Genomic DNA, 22801 nt, shown 5'->3' with positions numbered 1-22801 from the left:
TTTCAGGTCGGAGATCGGACGGTCTTGATAACCCTGCAAGACGACCTTAACAGGGGGCTTCTCGGGGTTGAATGTGTAGAAGTTGAAGTTGCTACGCTTCAATTCTTCAAACACCAGGTCGAAATTCTTTTTGGTCAGTGTGATCACTTGCACTGCCGACTTGCCGATTTTCAGACAATATCCGAGGCCTTCCAGCAACTCGTCAACATCGTCCGCTAACGTGTCCAAAACAAAAATTGAGGTGGTCTACGTTCCACTGGAGAGTTGTTCTTTTTGACGTCGGCACTTTTTCCGTGCACGACCATCATCGTCGTCGTCGTCGTCGGTAGTGCTGCTACCGTCAGAGTTGTTATTTTCTTCGTCGTCGCTCAGCATCTGGAACTCGTTCCTGATGGGGATGTTGGCGGATGTTGATGTGCCACTGGTCGTGGCACCGGAAGTACCGGAACGGGTTCGCACTGGTGATCTTGGGACATATCCAGGATGTAGTAACTTTTGTCGATGCCTTCAGCGCTGACGCTCCCCTGCGCGATGGCGGCCGACACGGCGTTGGTTTGTTTACCTTTTGCACACGGCCGGTAGACGAACTTCGCGGGTTTTTCGAGGCCGCACTCGAACTGCCACGGCCACGGCCGGCCTTTGGCATGCTGGAGAAGCAAACTCGCGGGTAACCACAATCAATTACGGCGAAAAAATCGAAAAAACGATGGAGCACTGAGCACTAGCTGCATGCTCTCGTGCGTACACGGAGGGAGCTGCCAAGCATTTAACAAAAAAAATCCCAAGGGTATTCTAATCGAGGCGAATGCATTGGGCCACGCCCATTTTTCTAATATCGGCTTAGTTCTTTTTTCTTCCAACACTCTGTCGAGTGTTGCCATTTGCGCTGACAGTTCAAACGAACACTCACGAAAAGTGGCATTTATAGGGAAAGTTTCCTGGCATCGCTGGCTGTGCTGCTGGTGGTGTTGATGGCCAGCCTTTGTTCTTTTTTGCCTTCGTCTCTCGCTCGGTTTTCTTCAGCCTTCGATTGGAATGCAAAGTGAAAATTGAAACGTCAAACGACTTGGCGCGTTTGTTTTTTTTTATGGCGCTTGCTAATTTATTACATTTTTCGGGATTATTCTTCAAGTGAGTGCCTTACTAATGATCAAAAGAACATGTTGCCGGTAGTTGGAAGCAATTTCATATCTTAAGCGCCGTGAAAAAGTAAGCGAAAGTGAAAAGTTAATTTTGGCGATATTCATTAAGCGTTTGAGGGATTCTCGTGTGTGTCACTGTGTGTGCCAACAAAATGATGAGAAGTGGTCTCGCAAAATACAAATTATGATCAAAAGTGCATTAAATGTGGTCTTTTTGGCCAGTAAGTGGCATACATTTGCGTGCTTACTCGAGGCAGTGCTGTTGCTGGTAAGTTTATAGCCCAAATAGTATTTTTGGACCTTTAATCGAGCATCAAACTCTCCATATGACGAAGATAGGTGTTTGATTGGAAAGGGTAGATTTCCCCTATCAGCCAATTTGGTTGAGAATCGGAGGGTGAATTGTTGATTCTGGAAACACCCGACGTCGATCCAATGCGCACCTTGGGGAAAGAAAGGACAACCCTAATTCCTTCTGGAATTTGTTCATTGGACCATCCCCTACACACCTGTCTTTATTCCGAGTGAATCCATGTTGTCCCTAGACTTGTAGGAACGATTGAACGAAAATCACAAAAATCTTACAGTAATTTCCATGTAAATTTCAACTCGCTGGGGACAGGCCAATTCTCAACCAAATGGGCTGATATTTGGCCTTAGAGTCCCTATGGGTATCCTCTACTAGGGGAACCTCGGTTTGCCTGATTCTGAGAACTTTTTTGTTTGGTTGAAACACCCTAATACACACCAAAAGCTTCTATCCTTCTTCGACGTCACTCATTATACCCGACGATGATATCAGAACGTCGGAGAACCCAACATAGACACAGTCTAACCAGCAATAATGTGTCTTATGTAGAGACAACACAGAAACTATCTTGTTGCCAAGCTGGTGTAAAAGGCAGCTTTAGCTTTGTTACGTAACAAAAGCCCGGTCCACCCGTGAAAAGTGAAAGTGAAAACGTGGAAAAACAAGGTGAAAATCCTTTTGGATTATTACCGACTCTATTTTTTTTGTTGTTGCTTTACCTGGCTGTCAGCACGTGGTACGAGTGAAGGAAGAAGAGGGAGCTTGTAGGTTTGATGACTTTTTCATTCTTTCGCTAAGTGTTCTTTTGGAGGACTTGCTCAATGGGAAAATAATTGGGTGGATTTTCATGTTTATGGCATGAAGGGACTAAAATTAAAGGTTAAAAAAAACTAGAAAATATAATTTTTATTGAATTATTCTAATTTTTGAATTTATAGAAGCAGGATCCTTAATCAGATTATCACAGAGATTTTCTAACCTTTAGTAAATATTTTTCTTTTAATTTACAATATATTTAAATTTGTAATGTAAAACTCTCGTTGCGACATTTTTCTTTCTATTAAGAACAACATGATGAACTCAATACTTAAGTATACTTAAGTTGGAATATGAGCTAAATGCGCTACACACATTGAACATAATTTTTCGTTAAAAAACCATCAATTCTACGTCCAATTTTCATGAAAATGATTACTAGAGGACCTTCTATTTTTGGTTGCAAAGATAATTCACTCAACCTCCGGTGCTTGGTCACTTTTTTGTTTGACACTTTTTGAGTTCGTAAAATAAAAAGTGACGAACTGTCACTTTTTACTCAGAGCTTACGAACACTATCAAAACAAACGTTTGTTAGTATGTGTGAACTCCGTGTAAATGGGGTGTCAAACTAAAAAGTGACCCCGTTCGTCCCGAGCAGGGGTAAATAACACGGGAATACCAAATTTTGGTATTACTTGGGCAAATAACAGCGACCAAAATGGGCCCTTGGTTGCCCAGTAATAGATGGTAAAATACCATGAAATCATACCAAAATCTTGTATGTGTAAGGGCACAACAATACCAAACCATGTTATTCCAAGGGTAAAATAATACCTCAAAATAAAACCATTTCAATACCAAGTTGAGGTCTTCTGGATTTTTGAACATTGCTTGAATACCAAAACTTGGTATTGCCATGGTTTTATTTTTAGGTATTCCTGCCCTTGAAAATCATATTTTGGTATTTCTGTGGTCTTTCACATACATGATTTTGGTATGATTTCATGGTATTTTACCATCTATTACTGGGCAACCAAGAGCACATTATGGTCGCTGGTATTTGAACAAGTAATACCAAAATTTGGTATTTTCATACCATTTTTAGTGCAGCAGTTGCAGTTAGTGAAAAAACGGAAATTATTCATATGCAACAGCCAAATCTACTCACCTGATGATTCCATGTTGTTATTAGTGATATTCATCACCACACCGAATGCATTTGTCATTGATGAACGGCCTGTGCTTGAAGTTCTTGAAGCTTCTGAAAAATAACGAGAATGAAAAATAAGTATTATTAAAATGAAACTGAATTGAAATTCACCAAAATTCATTAATCTGTCGATTGACTCGTTTTTCAAAGTATTTGGTTATCCCGACTTAGAGATATTTCAACGTTTTTGAAAAAAATATTAGTGGGTATATCACACTAATTTTTAAAATCATCTTTAACATTTTTGGGTTTAAAGTCATTTTAGCGCAAAATTAATTAACTCGTAAATTTTTTTTAACAAATTTCCCATAGTTTCAGAGAAAATTGATGAAACCTTTCAATATTCAAATAATACCAAAATGTGCCATCCTGACTTAGAAAATTTTCCACAATTTCAAGTCATTTCTTTAGGGGGTATATCAAAAATGTTTGAAATCAAGTTTGAAATTTCCGGTTTTTAATGAAAGCATTCGCTTTGAGACATCATTTAAGCGCAAAATTAATTATTTTGTCAAAACTGGTCAAAATTTTCCCATAGTTTCAGAGGAATTTGATAAAACACTTTAATACCAAAATAATACCAAAATGTGCCATCCTGACTTAGAAAATTTTCCACAATTTCAAGTCATTTCTTAAGGGGGTATATCAAAAATGTTTGAAATCAAGTTTGAAATTTTCGGTTTTCAATGAAAGCATTCGCTTTGAGACATCATTTTAGCGCAAAATTAATTATTTTGTCAAAATTGGTCAAAATTTTCCCATAGTTTCAGAGGAATTTGATAAAACACTTTAATACCAAAATAATACCAAAATGTGCCATCCTGACTTAGAAAATTTTCCACAATTTCAAGTCATTTCTATAGGGGGTATATCAAAAATGTTTAAAATAAAGTTTGAAATTTCCGGTTTTGAATGAAAGCATTCGCTTTGTGACATCATTTTAGCATTTTGTCAAAATTGGTCAAAATTTTCCCATAGTTGCAGAGGAATTTGATAAAATACTGTAATACCAAAAGAATACCAAAATGTGGTGTTCGATCATTGACAAATTCTGCAATTTTGCAATATCAAAACAATACCTTAAATTGGTATGATACCACATTTTGCTCTTGCATAATCCTTAAGACAAATTTTAAAGGGTCCAGGAATACCAAAATTTGGTATTGATACCAGAGAAAGGTATTATTACGCATTTCCCTTGTTATTTACCCATGCTCGGGGTTTGATAACAGTTGGTGTCAAGCCATCGGGGTTTGAGTGTAGTTTGTAACTGGAAGCTTCCACTATTTTTTTGTGAAAAAGCGAAATTTTGGGATGGAATTCAAACGTTTTGAACAAACGAAATTGTTCAAAAATAGCTCCATCGTTCTTCCGGATCAATGCTTCGCGACACTCTTAAAACGAAAGTCACGTCTTTATTATTCTACCCAACCCCTCTCCACGCTTGAGCTTCCCTAGCTCAAAAACTTCAAGAAACGTGGAAACAGCTCACACGTGGGCCGCACGCGATTCTTCGATGTTATCCTTAGATTGGTGGCGGCCTCGCCCGAAGGACACTCGAAGACGACACCACTCCAAGAAGCGTCTCGTAGGTGTGAACGAAATTGTAACGGAGACGCGTCGCTCGATTTGAAAAGCTTTTTCTTCTTACCAACACTCAAGAAGACGCAAAAAGGTGTCTCCTACAGTGTGATGACGTCGGTTGGGCAAAATTCGGAAAATCCTGCCACGTGAGACGAGGAAAATTGCCACATTGACCTAGATTCGGTTTACTGCTTTGGCACATTTATTTTATTATCACAAGGGGGAAGTCATGTACGGAAACAACAGGGAAAGGGAGACCTTTTCTGGTTGGGGGAAAAAGGAGCTATCATAACACGAACAGGACTCGGTAGATATTAAAGGAAGGGCAAGGTTTGTGTAAACAAACGCAGAGGGTTAAAACTTTTTTTTGGGGGAAAATGAAGGGAAAGTGCGTCGTTTGCATTCAGCTGACGTCGTGGTGTGGCACCTTGAAATTAAAATTCAAACCGGGTGACAGCTTCTGAGTCGACTAAAAGGAGAAGAAGCAACAGGAAGTTACGATCAATATTTCATTTTGAAACTGTAGAATATGCTTCATGATAAATGACAGCGTTGTCGTGTAAAAGCACGGCTGTTGGAGCAATAAATTTTGAGTTCGTATTTGAACAGCGAGGAAGGATGATTTATTGTCTTAGAGTTCCATGAAAAAAAAAAGTTTGTAAATGTAACATATTTTTTGTTTTCATTACGTTTCGATTGTTTCTTTACTATTGTAATACAGTACAGACTCGATTATCCGAAGCCTTGAAGTAACGATTATCTGAAATTCGATTATTAAAAGGTTTGTATGAGCCTTCGGATAAAAAAAATCATGAGCAAAAAAAATCGTGTTAATTTATTTTCTTTTTTTTTAAAGCTTGGGTTATTCATCGCCAATTAAATAACAAAAAAATTTTTTTTCAATATTTCATCACCGCCAACTTGGCCACTATCTTAAATTTAAAAAAAAATCTTAATCACTTTAGGGTAGTTTAGGGGTACATACATAAGCTCGACAATCATAAATAAGACAACGAAACATTTTTTTTGTGATTCTATTATCCAAAGTTTTGATTATCCGAAGAGAAATTTTGCCAAGGCCTTCGGATAATCGAGTCTGGATTGTATTCCTGCTAATTAAGTATTTCAAAAACACCCTGATCGTGAACCACCCTAAGTTCAACCAAACTAAAAGTAGGCCGTTTACTCTTTGGAACAACTTTTCAAAACACACCAAAGCTCGATAAGGGCACAATTTTTCGAAAAAATAATTTTCCACTGGGTTCTGAGGGTGAGATTGGGTCATTTGTTCAAATTTGGATGACTCAATGTCACACTTGCTGACGGTACAGTCATCCTACATATTCGGAACACCCACAAATTCAAAACACTTTTATGATAATTTGTCAATAGCATGCCAAAAGTAGCTTTTCTGTCGACCTTACTATTTTTAGAACCTTCATTTGGACATTATCTTGCTATTTCACTAGTAAAAGTAGTACTTTTTGAACAAAAAACTTCATTCCAAGACTATTTTGCCCAGAGCAGCAAACACTGCCTCCAAATGGCCTGTCTATAATTGTGGGATGTTATTGTGCCTCCCACAATTGTGGAACACCTGAATTTAACTGATATTTTCACAAAAAAAGTTATCAAACAATGTATAAAACATCAATAAGCTTGAGTTTCATTGGTTTCAGTGTGTGAAGTCATTATTTGGTAATAAATATGTACTCCTAGAGAGATTCAAAGTATGTTTACATTCGTAAGAAAAAAGTGTTCCGAATTTGTGGATTTCAAGGGTCAAAGTAATTCTTCAAAAACTTCATATAAAAGTTAAAATTTCCAGATGTTCGATACAGTATTCGAAAGATCGCAAGAAAAGCTTTCAAATGAAGGTAAAAGCGAATCACTAAGTTCAATTATCGATACGCTATGATTTTTTGAACATTGGCCGATCTAGAAACCGTTCCGAATATGTGGGATGACTGTACTAGGGAACAACATTCAACTCCATCGCGTCTCTTATGTTGCCGTATCAGCACTTTGACGTTCAATTACAGCTCATGAAAAACGTTTTCAACTAAAATTGAGTAATCAAGCAAGTTTTTTCAACATTTTTAAAAAAATATTTTGTTTAAATAGTGAAAATCAGCAAATTGTATGGAGTTAGGAGCGAGTGCTTAACCTGCCAAACATACGAGAATTAATAGGATGAGAAGTCCGATGAAAAAAATGAGCTATCTTCAGAGGAATGTTTATTTTATCCAGATGTTTCGATTTTCAAATGTTCAAAACGATTTGTCAAATTCTTGGAAACGTGTTAGACAAATTTTAAAATGCATTCTTAAATGTATTTCTATGCTTATTATCACCTTTTATCACTGCAAGAAGAATATTGTCCATTGCTAAATGATTTAATGAAACAATAAACTTTATCGTATTGATCGCCATTTGGCTGATCAAAATGTGCTTATCCAACATTCAGCACACATTGTGGAGAAAAAATCTTCGTTATCTCCCTCAAAATTAAATGCTTTAGATTATTCTCTGTCATCGCAGCTTGTCTAGCCACACTGCCGCTAGTCACCCTTAATATTGCCTTTTGGCTGGCAACAACGAGCTGGCTGTGATTGATGGCGCCAATTATAGTGATCCCACGATTGGGGGGCCTTATGTTTGTTTTCACCCTTTTCCTCAGGCTATGATAAACTGAGAGGTTTTTTTTCTCTCTTTTGGTGGAAACTGATGAAGATAGATTTGGGTTGAAGACAAATTTATGGTGTGTCTTAGATTGAACACCTGACAGTTGATTTTTTTTTATTATCGAGTTATGCTTTATTTAAAATTTTGTCCGAATAGATTGAAATTTTTGTAAATTATTGAAATTATTTTAAAAGATTTTGAGATAACTGAACTGCCCATAATACCATAAATGTCTCATATGCATTTTCATCACTTTTGAGTTATTGATGCAGTTTGGTTCAAAATCGTGTGCTCTTTCTAAAGAGCCTATAACATCCAGTACTTTGTTCTAGAAATCGGGAGGAAATCCTGTTTTTTCGTGAAAACTTAACACGTAGCCTTATGTGTGGGACAAACTTCAAATGCCTTTTTCTCAGTTTGCTGTTTTTGCATATGGGACATTTATGCGAACATGGGCAGTGAACCACCCTAATGACAATTTTTCTGTCATCGGAAAGCTCAACACCCCGAACCGTTCCGCCAAATTTAGCTAATTTCATTTCCGCTGCAGACTCCCGCAGCTCGTAAAAACCGCAACCCTGCACGCAATAAATCAAAACAGGGTTTATTTCACTTTATTTGAACCGCGGGACGTCTCCCAGAGTCTGCCAAAATAAACAGCTATTTTACTGAATTAAAAACGGCTTGTCGTGTGTGAGTACATATTTGCGAACAAATCACGTTTCCACCGTCCGTTGTGGCAAGTTGGGCGCGTTGGACATGACATAAAACACACATCACTTTGCCCAAGAGCTTCATCATGTCACCGTAGTTTGAGCGTATACCACACAGGCATGAGAGAGTGGATCCAATATACGTCATTATTTGCTCAGAGTGTCATCACACAGCAGCGCAGCATCAGACAGTGGACCAATGATCCATATGCGTCAGCCAGCTGGAACCGTCCGTTGAGGGGACTTTGTAAGTATGGCATGAACAGATTTGTCTCACCGGCTCCGTGGCTTAATGGTTACGGCTTCTGCCTTGAAAGCAGGAGGTTCAGGGATCAAATCCTGATCGGTTCAGTTGAAATTTGAAATTAGGAATTGAACTTTGAATATGAACAAAAAACCTATAAGAATCAGGTGGGATTCGAACTCACATGGATTGATGGCCTGGGACGCTAACTAGTCGGCCATCATGGAGTTAATGCTCTAGAACTAACACCGTCTCAAAAAACAGCCCAGGGCCATCTCATATACTCATGAACTGGACGAGGGAGTCGTGGATTGCCTGGCCCGAGCCATCTGCATTACCGATCTATGTCTGTACAATTTCAGAAGAAATCGTTAGCCAGAGAAAGGTATTCGCTTCAAAGGTTCTTGAGATATATGGTGGTGACTAACCGAACCGTCTCAGTTGAAATATACTATGGTCATGGACAAGTCCTGCCAAGACGGGGGTTCAATTACATACATACATACTTACATGTCATGAACAGATTTGTTTCTTTCTAAAAAAATAAATAAATTTTTGCATGGGGCATAGGTTGTTTTGAGAAAAAAGTACTCAAGAATTAATGTATCTTAAAAAAAAAAAACAAAATTACGTTGCAAATATAATAAAAGTTCCATTGCAAAACTTATCCTGTGATCATTGAAATGCCCTGTGATCATTGAAATCAGGTGCCTTAGCATTCTATTGTGGACTGCACATAGATAGAAATCCTGGTAAGCTCATCCGGTAACTCTATGTTTTTGAAATATTTCCAAAATCGTCAACATTAATTTCGTTAACGCTGGAATTGTTTTCAACATCGTTAACATTGTTGTTCGAAATTGAAAACAAATGTTCACGATTTTGGAAACCTTTCCATGTTGTCGAATACTACAATACAGAGTTACCGGATCAGCTTACAGGATTTCTAACCGTGCAGTTTGCTATTAAAAATGAGTCTTAAAAATGGTTGGAAACGTCAAATTCGATTCATCATCGACCAGTTTCCTCCTCCTAAAGCCTCTATTTTCCTCAGTTTTATTAGATAATTTCTTAACATCAGCCAAACTATGCTAAACGTAACGTAACAATCGCGCAAGATTCTTGATAAAACTTTCGGAAATTTAAATTACATGATAATGGCTTCTTATGTTTCAAGACATAAACAAAGCCGTGGTATTTTTGACAACAAATCCAGAACTGACAAGACATCAGCTAACAAGAAATCAAATGTCTACATAACGCTGCAGTTGACAACCTTGACAAGGTGAACAGGGAGCTTACATTTTCACTTCGTACAAAACGCTAGCCGGTAATGGTCTTCAACGACATCCATGATCAAAAAAGCTATGGTAATCTATTCGTTGAAGAATCCAGAATTACCAACATCAAACTATTGGCTATTTTGAGTGAATTGCTAACAAAACACAATGCTTGATGATTTGGACATCATATCGGAAGAAGATTGTATGCATTCCAGGCCCTTGAAGTTGACGTCCGCGTTCGAGATGCTCACCTTTTGTGTTGATATTTTAGCCATCCTCACTGCAGCGCACTGATCCTGCTCTAAAAATGAAGTTTTCACAGAAAGCCACTTATCGACTCAGAATCGAAAACAGAACAAATGTCTGTCTGTCTATGTGTAGGTGTGTTTGTGAATATATTACCAATAATGTAACTCATTATTCTCTTCTTAGTACCGATTTTGTTCAAACAGGTCGCATCCGATTCGGTTTTGCCCATTTGGGTCCCATACATCGCTATTGAATTGTTTGAAGTTTTGATAGTTGATTGATAGTTTGGGGCGAATCGGGACAACAGTCTGAGAAGGGACATAAGTTTTTAGAGCTGTTAAAAGTATGTAATTTGGAAAACAATGCACTACTTTTGTAGTTCAGTGTATGTTCTATTTGAAACCAGTCAAAAATGTCCAAATATTGAGCGGTAACAGGGCGAAAACTGCTGTCCCAAATGACTGTATTTAAAATATATATACATTTTTTTTCCAGTGTAAACGTGGATGATTGATAAATGGCCAGGAATTTTCCAGCAATCACATCAAATATTGTAATCGAAAGATCTTCCAAACGTGTGTTATGATGACCAAAAAAAGCAAAGCAATCCACTTTAACGACCCCCTCGTCTTTTGTGGGCTCTGTTGCAAGTTTCTGCTCATTTCTAGGCGTCCGAAGGTTATGTATGGTGAGTCACCCAAAACATCTTTCACGCAAATGGACCGACGTTTTACTTCCCCATCCGATAGAAGGCCAGGAGGATAAGGCGGGAATCGAACCCGCGCCCCATAGCAACTTAGGGATCGGCAGCCGAAGCCGCTAACCACCGCGCCACGAGGCCCTCCACTTAAGTGTTATTTATGATTTTTTAAGCTGGATATGAAAAGTATGAACGGATCCATCTTCCGACTTATCGTTTGCTAGGTAATTCAGATACCTTAGAGTCTTAGAGTTTGATGATCTGGCAACCTTGTCTAAAGTAATATAAATGAACGTTTTGGAAGCCAGATTTCAATTATCTGTTTGAAAACTATGTCTGGATCCACCTTCCGACCTATCTTTGAATAGGTTATCGAAAGACCTTCTGCGCGAGTTTTAAAAAATGAGATCTATCTCTACACTCAAAGTAAAAAGTATCCTTTTTTCAGGTTCACCCGTCGTCACCCTTTAAAAGGGTATCGAAAATGTACTGAATTTGACATACCCTTTTGAAAGGGTGACGCCGGGTGAACTTTAAAAAAGGATAGAAAGTATCCTTTTAGAGGATTGAAAGTATCTTTTTGAGGGATACTTCTGACTTTGAGTGTAGAATACCACGTAACTTAAGTGACTTAAGTGATATTTATGTGCTTTATTGAAGACGGATCTCACTTATCTGTACAAAAATTATGTTCGGATCCATTATCGACCTATTGTTGGATAGGTTATCGAAAGACTTTCCAAAGGAGTCTTAAAGTTTGAAAATCTGGCAACCCTGTCGCAAGTGATGTCCAGTTATGTACACCCAAAATTCAGAATCGAGATAATCGTTCTCTCAAAATTTATTGAGGGCTCAGTGCCAAAATCGATAGAATAATGGTACCAACTCACACCATCATAACAAATGAGTTCATTCGTTAGTTGAATCAATAAATCTCCAACAAGTGTCATACATCGACTTCTGACTTCTCCATGGTCACCAAGCTGTGGTGGCCGAGGCAGCTAAGTCATTGGATTGGTTTGTCAAAGGTCTCTGGTTCGATTCCCATTGTCGACACTTTTGGTTTTTTGTTTGACGGATGAACTTTTTTTGCAAATGAACCTCGAGAGAATAGTTCTATCGCCCATCTCGAGCTGTGTTCTCTGCGTCCGTGAATGGTACCACTATTCTCTCGACTCGAGACCATCATTCTCTCGGACAAGCGCTGCCAGTTTTGGGTGTATGAAAACTGCCAAGGAGTGAGGAAGAAAACTGCCAATTAATTTTTTATTATTAAGAATCAATTTAAAGAGATAACATTTCTTTTTAATATTCCTTCAAATGTAAACACGGCTGACAATAATAAAAAAAAAACATTAGCAAAATGATAGAACTGAAAAAAAACAGAGAAAAAAGTTGCGTGTTTTACACAAACAAACAAGACATATTGCTCAAATTTACTGTCAGCAACGGTAAAAAACGTGTCATTGTTAACATTTTGCGTCTACCATGAAAGTGCTTGATAAATTCAATGAATTGAGGTGACATTTTCTGTAAGCCTACAAACTACAAATCTTTTAAGCGTCAAAGCATTTATTCAAATTAAATTGAATGCTAAAATGGGCCATTAGCAAGTTATAATTATAACTATTATATTAAAGTAATATCAAGTCAAATTTGATAAAAATATGGTGTAAATAATTCTTTAAACTATATGGTAAATAATACATTAAATTTTACCGATAAGAAATTTTGCCATTAACAATACAATTATGATAATTTAATTGTCGGAGAGACCATCATGTTAGAGAATCGAGAATGTTAATTTGATTAGTTCTCATGTTGTACCATAAAAATTGCCTCGCTTTAGTAATAAATCAAGCATAAATTATGTTCCTGGATGATGAATAACCATCGAATGGAACCACCCCATCCACTCATTGGTCAGTCATTCAAATCGTGACCCCTTTTGGTCATTCTGCTCAATGTGTCACAAGTTCCGCCGCTGTTCCACGTACATTTGATTGTGTTTATTTTTACTATTTTCACCAATTTGTGAGTTCTAGCCAACGGTGTACAGCGGGAGACACCACGCTTGGAACGCACCTTTTCGCGTATGGAGGTCGTCGCCGCCAGTACCTTTGTCTGCGTGGATCGCGTCATCAATTGCTGTGGACGCGATATCAGAACAAATGCCAACAAAAGGCCATTTCAGCTCTGCCGTCAATATAACGGCTCAACATGGAAATGCAACATGTGAAATACAACTCTCGTTATAGCATCGATAACATAATGACCAAAGCTCGGGGAGGCTTTGCATGCAAATGAATGTGTTATTTATGTTTCGCACGCAGTCAGTGGTGGTGGGGCCACTTTGGTACAATTATTGGTCGAACAGAACTACATTATTATGAGCAGAAAAAAGTCATTTCATTTACTTTTTTGCAATTTCACCGTGAAACTACTTGCTTTTCCTGTCATTCGACGAAATGGCCTACTTTTTTTTAACCAAAAATAACAGAATGGAAATGCAATACCTTTCAATACCAGTGCTTAAAAGTTCTGCATTTCAGTACTTAAATCAGTACTTTTTTTAAACTGTGAATTTACCAAACACATGGGTGCTTGAAATATAATTCGAATCCAAGGCCGTTTTTAGGAATTGCCAAAAATAATGTCGGCAAACCTCTTTGGATAAATGTACAACTCGTGCTGAAAAAAACTTCTTTTTGCAATTTGTTGCATAAACTACTATTTTGCAACAAAATTAGCTAAGTATTCCAAATTTTATTTAATTCAAGGTCAAGGTATAGTGAAGGCAAAATATGGCTTAGTATCAAAATTCAGGCTATTTAATAGTTTTTGTTTCTTCATTAAGGAGGTTGACATGATTTCAAAACAGTGTACCATAAACCATTGATGTTATTTCAATGTATGCTTTCCAATATTATTCAAACGGTAGTTCTTGTGGTAGACCACACAGTGTCCATGTATGCTTGAAGAAGTCAATAGTGTCTTATTACATAATTTTATACAAAATTTATAATACAAACCGGGGTACTTTGAAAGTCACTATGTTTCTAACAAATTTCAAATCAAAAATGTGCAAATTGAGTTTACTACGTAAAATTCATTATTACCAAACTTTAAATTTTAATTAGAAAAAAAGTACATCTCAACGTTTGTTTAACAAAATTTATTAATTTTTAATTGAATGTATATAAATTTCAGGTTAAGTGAATAAAGGAAGTACAAAGTTTGATTGAAAATATTTTTATGATGACATAAAAACCAATTTTGTAGAATTAGTCATATTAAAAAAAATGATAAGAATCTTTTTCATTATAAAAATGCCTTTAAATATCTTAAGATATATTTCAATTCTGTTTAAAAAACACCTTGAAATTTTTCAAATAAAAAACTAATTTCAACGGTTTTCTGTGTAAGATTGTTCAAAGAATCCCTTAAAGTATCATTTATATGGAAGGTCTCGAATGGGTCGTCAATTAACAATGTGTATTTTTGCTTTATGTTAAAATAAAGAATATTTCAAGGCTTTAGCATTTGTGTAAAAACAGTTTTATTTTCAAAAAGGTAGAATAGGACTCCAATAACGTAGAAAGGTAAACAAATTTCCAATACAAACTTTATTTCAGATCACTCTGCCCAACACGATTTTCAACACTGTAAATCCCCTTATTAGTTTACACTCAGTTTAATTTAAACCAGTATTTTCTTCTTTTTGCTTTCCAATCCCTGAACTGTTGTTCTTAGCAGTTCAACTTGACAAACCGCAAATCCAACTATCTCTACCAATCCAATCTCCAACACGTACAGTGAATTAATCACTTACCGGAAAACGCTGTTACCCGGCAAAAGTGCCGACAAACTGGTAGACTTCATCAACACACTTCACTCAATAGTGGCTTGCCTGCCGATAGGATAACCGCAAAAGCCTTAATAAACAACCACTAATTCAATTATGGCACCGCCACAGACATACATCAGCTTTATAGTTAGTTCCTGACTAACTAAGCGCCCAACTATCGTCACGTCGGCTCAAAGATAAACCTCGCACTTGGGTAATCGTGTTAAATTCTGCTTCCAATACGCGTTGGGGGTGGAGCACTTTTCTTGGTTTTCCTTTAGCCTTAGGTCACTGAACTCGACTTCCCACAAGCCCTTCCAAGCAACTTCCGGTTGCTTCAAATCACAAATTACGGGCGAGCCACGAAACCACTTGCAGCCCAAACTGATAGCGAGCTCGCTTTGAAGTTTCCTACAAGAACCATATGTTTCAAGTTTCGAATTCGTCCAAACACTTGTCTGAAGATTGTACAGGTGGTACTTGGCCAGAGCTCTGAAAAGAGCAGAGTAAGCGAACGCACGCGAATTGTGACCACTTTCGTCGAGTTGCTGTTGTCAACTGACTGAGGCCTCTCTCCCCCAAGTTGCTGCTGGGTGGAACTCTGCGAAAAAGCTGCCGAAATAGTGCCGAGCTTGAAAACGGCGGCGGCAGCGGCCTCGTGCTGGCGGGTGGCTATTTGTCTCCCCCAAACCGTAACGCACCTAGGGTGGTGCAGAATTCGATTTTTTATTGCTAAATAAGGCCAACCCAACGTCCGGCCCGTGAAGCCATTTCATCCGACCCGCAAAGGCTTTTCAAAATAGTTCTATGAGTGGCCCTTAAGGCTGTTATATTTTTGCTTCAGAAATTAAATGCTGCTTATTAAACTTATTATCTGGGGTTTGCTTTTGTAGAAATGTTCTGTTTGCTTTCCTCACTGAGGAAAGGCTGTAAAATCACTCGAAAATTAAACTTTCTAAGTACACCTCTTAGATATACCTTGACGTTTACATATCGACTCAGAATCATTTTCTGAACAAATGTCTGTGGGGATGCGTAAGACCGTAAACAATGCAAATCTGGATTAGGACAATTTAGGAGTGGAATTACTTTGAAATGTGAAGAAGGCATCAACCACCTAATGGTGGATTAAGAAACGTTTTTTTAATTCAATCATTCTTTATGTTTGAATTTAATGCTCAACAGTAGTAAACTGAAAAATGGCTCAAAAAAAAAAAAAAACAAATGTAAAAATGTGAAATATCTATATATCACCTCAATTAGGAAAGGCTCATGTAAAAAATTGAACTTCGTGATTTGACCCACCCACCTTAACGTAGACATATCGACTCAAAATCAAATTCTGAGCAAATGTCTGTGTGTGTGGTGGGATGTTGATCAAAAAAGTGTCACTCGATTTCCTCAGCAATGGTTAAACTAATTCTGTCTGTTTTGGGCTCATTCGATCCGTCTTGGGGTCCCATAAGCCGCTATTTAAAATTATAAAGTTTAATAAAGTAATTCAAAAGTTATGCTAAAATAAAATTTGACTAAAGTTAGGAAGATTGTAAAAAGGGTTTGTAAGAAAACCCATCATGTTATACATTTTCAGAAAGGTATTCAAAAGAACTTTCCAACGAGCCAAAAACATTAAAGCTCTGATATCCCTATAAAAAGTTAAAAGTACTTAAGTGTTATTTATACAATTCATTGAGGCTGTATCCCAAATATTTTGATGAATGAATGTCAGGAAGACACCAACTACTTAGAGGTGAATTAAGTAACGTAATTTAAAATAACTTTGACACATTTAGGAAATATTTAAGTTGTGCACGCTTCAATATTTTTTTTTGCATTTTTTGTGCTAATGCAATTTCTCTTTAAGAAACTTGCAACGACCAATTAAATTTTAATAGTTTTAAAAAGTTTTTGATATCAGGATATTTTATTTAATTTTAAACAAATAAAAATAAATCATAAGCAATTTTTGGAAGAAATTTTGTGATTCTTTCTTGAAATCAAAATATCTTAACTATAATTTCAACACTATTCAATAATTGTTTTACTTAAAAATAATTCAAATAATTTTATGAGATTTTTTTTTGACTTTTTCAACTATTATCAAACATTACTTCCGGCCCGACACAGCTTCAGAAAAATCTAATCAAGTCCGCAGGGCCAAAATGTTGGGCACCCCTGTTCTAAATTCTTGATATCAATCGAATCATGGAAATTTCAAATATTTTGATTGAGTTCAAAATTAAAAGATTTTAAAGAATTTAAAATTATTCTCTGCCACGTAATGGCTGATTGACAAAAAGCGTTCTCTGTTCGAGTCTGATAAGATTGCTTTATTTGTTATCTAAAACAAATCTAAATTAAAAAACTAACTTAATCCACCTATGTGGTTGGAGCCTTCCTCACTTATTACTAACAATGGCTGATATGATGGAATTGTGCAAAAAATTCTTCTATTTTTTAGATCCGGAATAAAAAAGTACATAAAGATCACTTAAGTGGCCATACCTCGAGACAGCGTTGCCAGATCATCAAATTTTTGAACTCGTTGATAAGGTCTTTTGATAACCTAACCAACAAAGGGTTAGATAGTGGACCCGGACATAGTTTACATACATTTAAGTGAGATCCGGATATATGTGAAAACACATTTTTATAGATAACTTTTGAACTACTTATCGAAACTTCAATCTGTATAAAACTCGATCTATGGGACCCTAAACCAAGTCGAATGCAACAGGTTCGGGTCAAATTGGTTCAGCCAGTGCCGAGAAACATGAGCTAGTTTGTTGGTCACATACATACATACATACATACACACACATACACACACACACACATACACACACATACACACAGACATTTGTTCAGTTTTCGATTCTGAGTCGATATGGTATACGTGAAGTTGGGTCCACGACGTTTTTATACAAAGTTCATTTTTAGAGCAGGTTTATAGCCTTACCTCAGTGAGGAAGGCAAAAATGTTTATTTGCGTTTTAAATTAAGATTATATCAATGATTTTTTTTAGTTTTCTAACCTATTCCTACCATTTTTCTGAAGGCAGGAATTTCATTCGTAAGATACAGCTTTACAGAATTTACAAACCAGTTTTGTAGGAGCAACTCTCAATCTTGTATGGATACTTGTGTGCACGAATGGCAATATTGTAATTTTGCGATTTATTTTCTCATTTATATTTTTCTAATTCCTCAGAAATGTGTTTTGTCGCTTTTTTTTATTTTTTTCCTAAAAGATGGGTTTGACATCATTGACATCTTCTGTCTCACTTACATCTTTTTATATATTCAATACTCAATTCCTAATTAAAAACAATTTTTCAACAAAAAGCTCAGAAACATTGCATAAACTTGCCGAACAAAATAAATACACTAAAACAAAACAAAAAAACAAAATAAAACAAAAAACATTTAATGAAATGATTTCGTGAATTTTAATTTTGTTAAAAAATTGTATTGAAATCAGTTTTATTATAAGTTCCAAACAATAACGATCTTTCCAGCCGTAGCACCCTTTCAAGCAGCTGCCACCCAATTCTCGGCATCATGAGAACAGAATCTCACGCACGCGGTTCACCAAGAGAGAAAATCACCCAAAGTCTCCACAAGAGCGAGTGCGAGCGCGCCACCCAAACCCCACAAGCCAACATTGTTATGCTCGCACTGACGAAGGGAGGAAAAAGCGATTTAAGGGATGGAGACTACTTTATGGGTATTGGTAAGCACTTTTGTTACTGTTTCGTCGGGGAATCTTGAATGAAGGTTGATGGAGGAAGTTGTTTTCCTTTCTATTGTTCAGCTAATGGGAAGTTCTGTTGAAATTACAACCGGGAATGTTCCATTTGGAACGGAATCGTAAACATTTTGAGTGGGGAATTTACGCTATGCGTTTTATGTTGAAAACATTCCTCTGCTTATATTTAGAACGAGCTCAACATCCATATGCTAAGATAACAACTGTTTATCATGGAGTTGTGTTCTTTGCCTGATGAAGATATTTGAACAGGTTTTGTACAATATAGTAAATTATGAATTCTATATTTTGTAACTCTTAGCATAAAAACTCTTTATTAACCTTCTCTGTTCTGCATCTTTTTAATTTATCTGCAAATCAATTTTGTCTCAATTTCAACAACATTGTTTGGAAAAAAGGACTCGCGCCAATGTCTGCTTCCCTTAATTATTCCCTAACGAGACATACTCCAAATAATGATTGCAATTTTAATGACGCGCCGTTTGCCGTGTCACTCACCATCACCACCAAAGGGGACAAATTGCATTGAAATGCATGCCAGGCAGGTCGTCGTCCTGTAGACTTCCTTCGCGTGTCACTCTACTCCGAAAGACCGGTCTTTTCCGCCGCCCCAATGTACATAAATAAATATCCCCAGCTCCTAACTCAAAGTTTTTTTTTGCCTTTCTCAGTGGGTGACATAAGAAACGACTCGCGCGAGTACATAAAGGTGGGTGGAGGGAAGAAGAAAGGAATAAAAAATGCGACCATAATCATGAACTTCACCCGGCAGTAACAGAACGGAGAAGAACCTCACGGTTAACGTCATCCAATATTCATTCACTTTGGCTGGATTGGGTAGTCGTCTGGGAAAGTTAGAGATAAATTGGATTGTGCATTTTCTGGCATTTAAAAAATTAAAGGTTCTTTTAAAAAAAATCATCTAAAGCTTTGTTTCAATCTAACTTTGAATTAACTTTAGGCCGTTGTAAACATTTTTCGACCCCCCCCCCCCCTCAATATTGGGTCTCGTGGCGCAGGGGTAGCGGCTTCGGCTGCCGATCCCGATGATGCTATGAGACGCGGGTTCGATTCCCGCCTTATCCACTGAGCTTCTATCGGATGGTGAAGTAAAAACGTCGGTCCCGGTTTCTCCTGTCTCGTCAGAGGCGCTGGAGCAGAAATCCCACGTTAGAGGAAGGCCATGCCCCGGGGGGCGTAGTGCCAATAGTTTCGTTTTTTCCCCTCAATATTAGTCCGAAAAATCGGGGGGCAAAACATATTTTTTTCCAAAAAAATAACAAAATTTCAATGGAATTAGAAGTCTAATCAACTAAGAACAATGTAAAATGCCTTTTTTTATAAACATGTTTCGCATATTTGGAATATTTTGCAGAATTTTTTCGATGTAGAATGGTAACGAATACATGGAAATGCAATCGAAATTCAATGTTTTCAAACATGTTTTACGTATTTTTTCAAAATCCTTAATACTTATGTGCGGCTCTTTCTTTGAAATTGTAATACATACATGCAATTATTATAGAATTTGTTTTAAAATTTATGAGTTCTTTTTACAACATTGAACATATTTTACCTTTACTTTTACAAGGTAAGCTGTGTTAATGAGCATTTGTCAAAGAAAATTCTTGTGAGTTTTCAGTATTTTTTAAACATGAGCATTTCTTGAAAATATGCAAAGAATTCGATCAATTTACTTGAGTTTTGGGATTGTTTCGGTCATGAGTCTTTTAGTTTTTTTAGCAGGAGAATGTTTTATTTTTTATATTTATGTTAGCTTAAGTTTTTTTTAACCAAAAACATTTAAATTGCATATTTTTCAACCTGAGCAACATTTGAAATACATAATTGTTAGGATTTGTATTCTTTTGACTTATTGAAAGCATTATTTATTAACATTATTTATGATTTTGTAATCTTTTCAAGCATTGATAAAATCTTTAAAAAATACTTCTCAAACAATTTTGCTTTCTTTCAAACAACAAGAAGTTATTTGACTTCAAATAGATTTTGTTTTTTGAAATAAATTATATTTAGGGTGCACTGCACAGCATCGAAGGAAGTTGTTGTCTTCTCATTCCAAAATTTTCAAACTTACGGACCCAATCTTGCAACAACGGGATTGTAAAATTAGTCAAACTTTTTTGACTACTTTGTGGACAGTACATTGGGGGATGAACGAAAAAATATATTGATAGTAAAAGTAGTTTTGACAATACTAAAATGTCTGTAACAAAAATCTGGGCGCAAAAGGTCTGGCTGACAACAAAGGAAGTTGCTGTCTTCTTATTCCATAATGGACAAGCCTACATTGTTGATAATTATTTTGTAGACAGTACTTCAGGGATTGAATCAAAAAATATATCGATAGTTCCAGTAGTTTTGAAGATTCTTAAATGTCTGTAATAAAAATTGTGGTGCAAAAGCTCTGCTTGATTTGACTTAATATTGATTTTTATGACGTTTTACAGAATTCCGAATTATATATAAACAGTGTACATCAACCAGAGCTTTTGCACTGAGATTTTAGTAACAGACATTTTAGTACCGTAATCTGGGGCGAATCGGGACTACAGTCTGAATAGGGACAGTAGTTTTTAGAGCACTTAAAGCTTTTAAATTTGGAAATGGATGTACACATTTTGTTGGTCTGAGTCTGTTCTAACCGAAACCAACCAGAAAAGTCAAAATATTGTGCTCGAACATGGTTAAAACTGCAGTCCCAATTCGCCCCATGTGTCCCGATTGACCCCAGTTTACGGTATCTTCAAAACTACGGGAATTATCGATATATTTTTTGATTCATCCCCTGAAGTTCTGTCTACAAAATCATTATCAACAAAGTTTGTTTATTTTTACAATCAGTTTGTTGCAGGATTGGGATTGAACATTTTTGAATAAGAAGACAACAACTTCTTTCATACCATTAATTTAAACTTTGGGTAAAAGTGATAGTCTTAGATTAAAATTTATTATAAATTCATTGATATTTTGCATTTTTTGAAGTAGCATGATGTTAAAGACATTTTGTGATTCTTTTCACTTTATAATTTTCAGGCATGAATTCAGCTTTCTTTAAAGAATATTTGAAAGGATTTGAGCCAAAACTTAGGAAAAGAAAAACTTAGAAAAAAACATATGTGATGATAAAAATATCAACTTCACAAAATATACTTTTTAATAATTTGACAAAATAAATTATTATAACCATAAATTGGCACTTTGCTACTCTTATTTGGTCAAATTTGTCATAAGCTTAATAAAAAGTATAAATCTGTTTTTTTAAGGGACTTTAATAGTGTATGGTAGCATACACGATTTGGCTGCTTAATTATGAATAAGTGCCCCGGTGTGTTACATAAACTTCCTGATGATGCTGGTTGGACTGCCTTTGTTCCCGCATCCTTCTGTACATACACACAGACAGACATCACAACCCCCACACATAGAAACTTCCTCTTTGGGGGACCTCCTCAATCTCACCCTATCCGACCCCTCAGATTTTCAGATGACCTACAGCACGGCTTTGAGTTACCTTGGGAGAATTTCCACCACGCACCTGTTATTCGAAACGTCACCGTGTTCCCTGTGTGTACGGAGCCACATGGTAGAGGGAGGATGGTCTTCCTAGTTAACCAATACAGAGAAAACTAGGAGTTTGTCACCAACACTAACGGGATTGACGTAATCGCGTTATACTTGTAAACAGATCTTTGGTGTGAAAAGTGATGGAAATAAGTTGCTTTTTTATACAAGATTATTAACTGAAAATTGTTATAAAACAAGATAAGGAAACTTCCAAAAAGTCACTTTATTACTTACTTAAGTGATAGAATGCCCAAGTAATTTTATCTGTAACAGATTGGTCACAATCCTTTTCAGTTATACAACAATCGTGAGTCTGGTCATTCAAAAAGCCGGTAAGTACCCACAAGCAATGACTATTGAAGCTTTTAAGCTAAAAATCAGTTAAAACTACACACTACACTTTATGAAGTAAAGCTTCTACAAGGAAAAACCTCCGCGGAAAAATGCTACGCCCGATTTTCACTTGCCGAATGCTCCCGAAAGACTGACTCCGAAAGGCAAGTGAAAATTCCTAACGCACGCATACGCAAACGAGGGGGGGGAGAGTTGATCCTTAATAGCTTGCAGTCGACAATAAACACGTGAGCGAGAGAATCACTAAGAGCGAGAGCGGGAGAGTTGTGTGAGGGGAGCAAACTCTCCACACGACGCTCCCCCAAGCGGTTTGCGATACGAATACATAAGAATACGTCGATGAGTAATTCACTCAGTCTCTTAT

At 36.7% G+C, this 22801-nt stretch overlaps 1 protein-coding gene across 2 annotated transcripts in view; it reads right to left on the bottom strand.

Annotated features, from left to right (window-relative positions):
- Positions 1-22571, bottom strand: part of LOC6031980 (kelch-like protein 17) — a 65792-nt gene extending 43221 nt beyond the window's left edge. Inside the window, exon 1 of one of the 2 annotated variants that reach the window (XM_038255808.1) lies at positions 22318-22571. The gene's annotated coding sequence lies outside the window, so the exon portion shown is untranslated. Of the gene's footprint in view, positions 1-14711; positions 15271-22317 lie in introns of those variants that run through there. The other variant, XM_038255809.1, reaches the window with a different exon arrangement.
- Between the last annotated feature and the right edge of the window lie 230 nt (positions 22572-22801).

This window comes from Culex quinquefasciatus, chromosome 2, assembly GCF_015732765.1.
Source record: "Culex quinquefasciatus strain JHB chromosome 2, VPISU_Cqui_1.0_pri_paternal, whole genome shotgun sequence".
Classification (NCBI taxonomy): domain Eukaryota; kingdom Metazoa; phylum Arthropoda; class Insecta; order Diptera; family Culicidae; genus Culex; species Culex quinquefasciatus.
The sequence above is the reverse complement of the archived record's forward strand: the minus strand, read 5'-3'. Positions and strand labels throughout refer to the sequence as shown.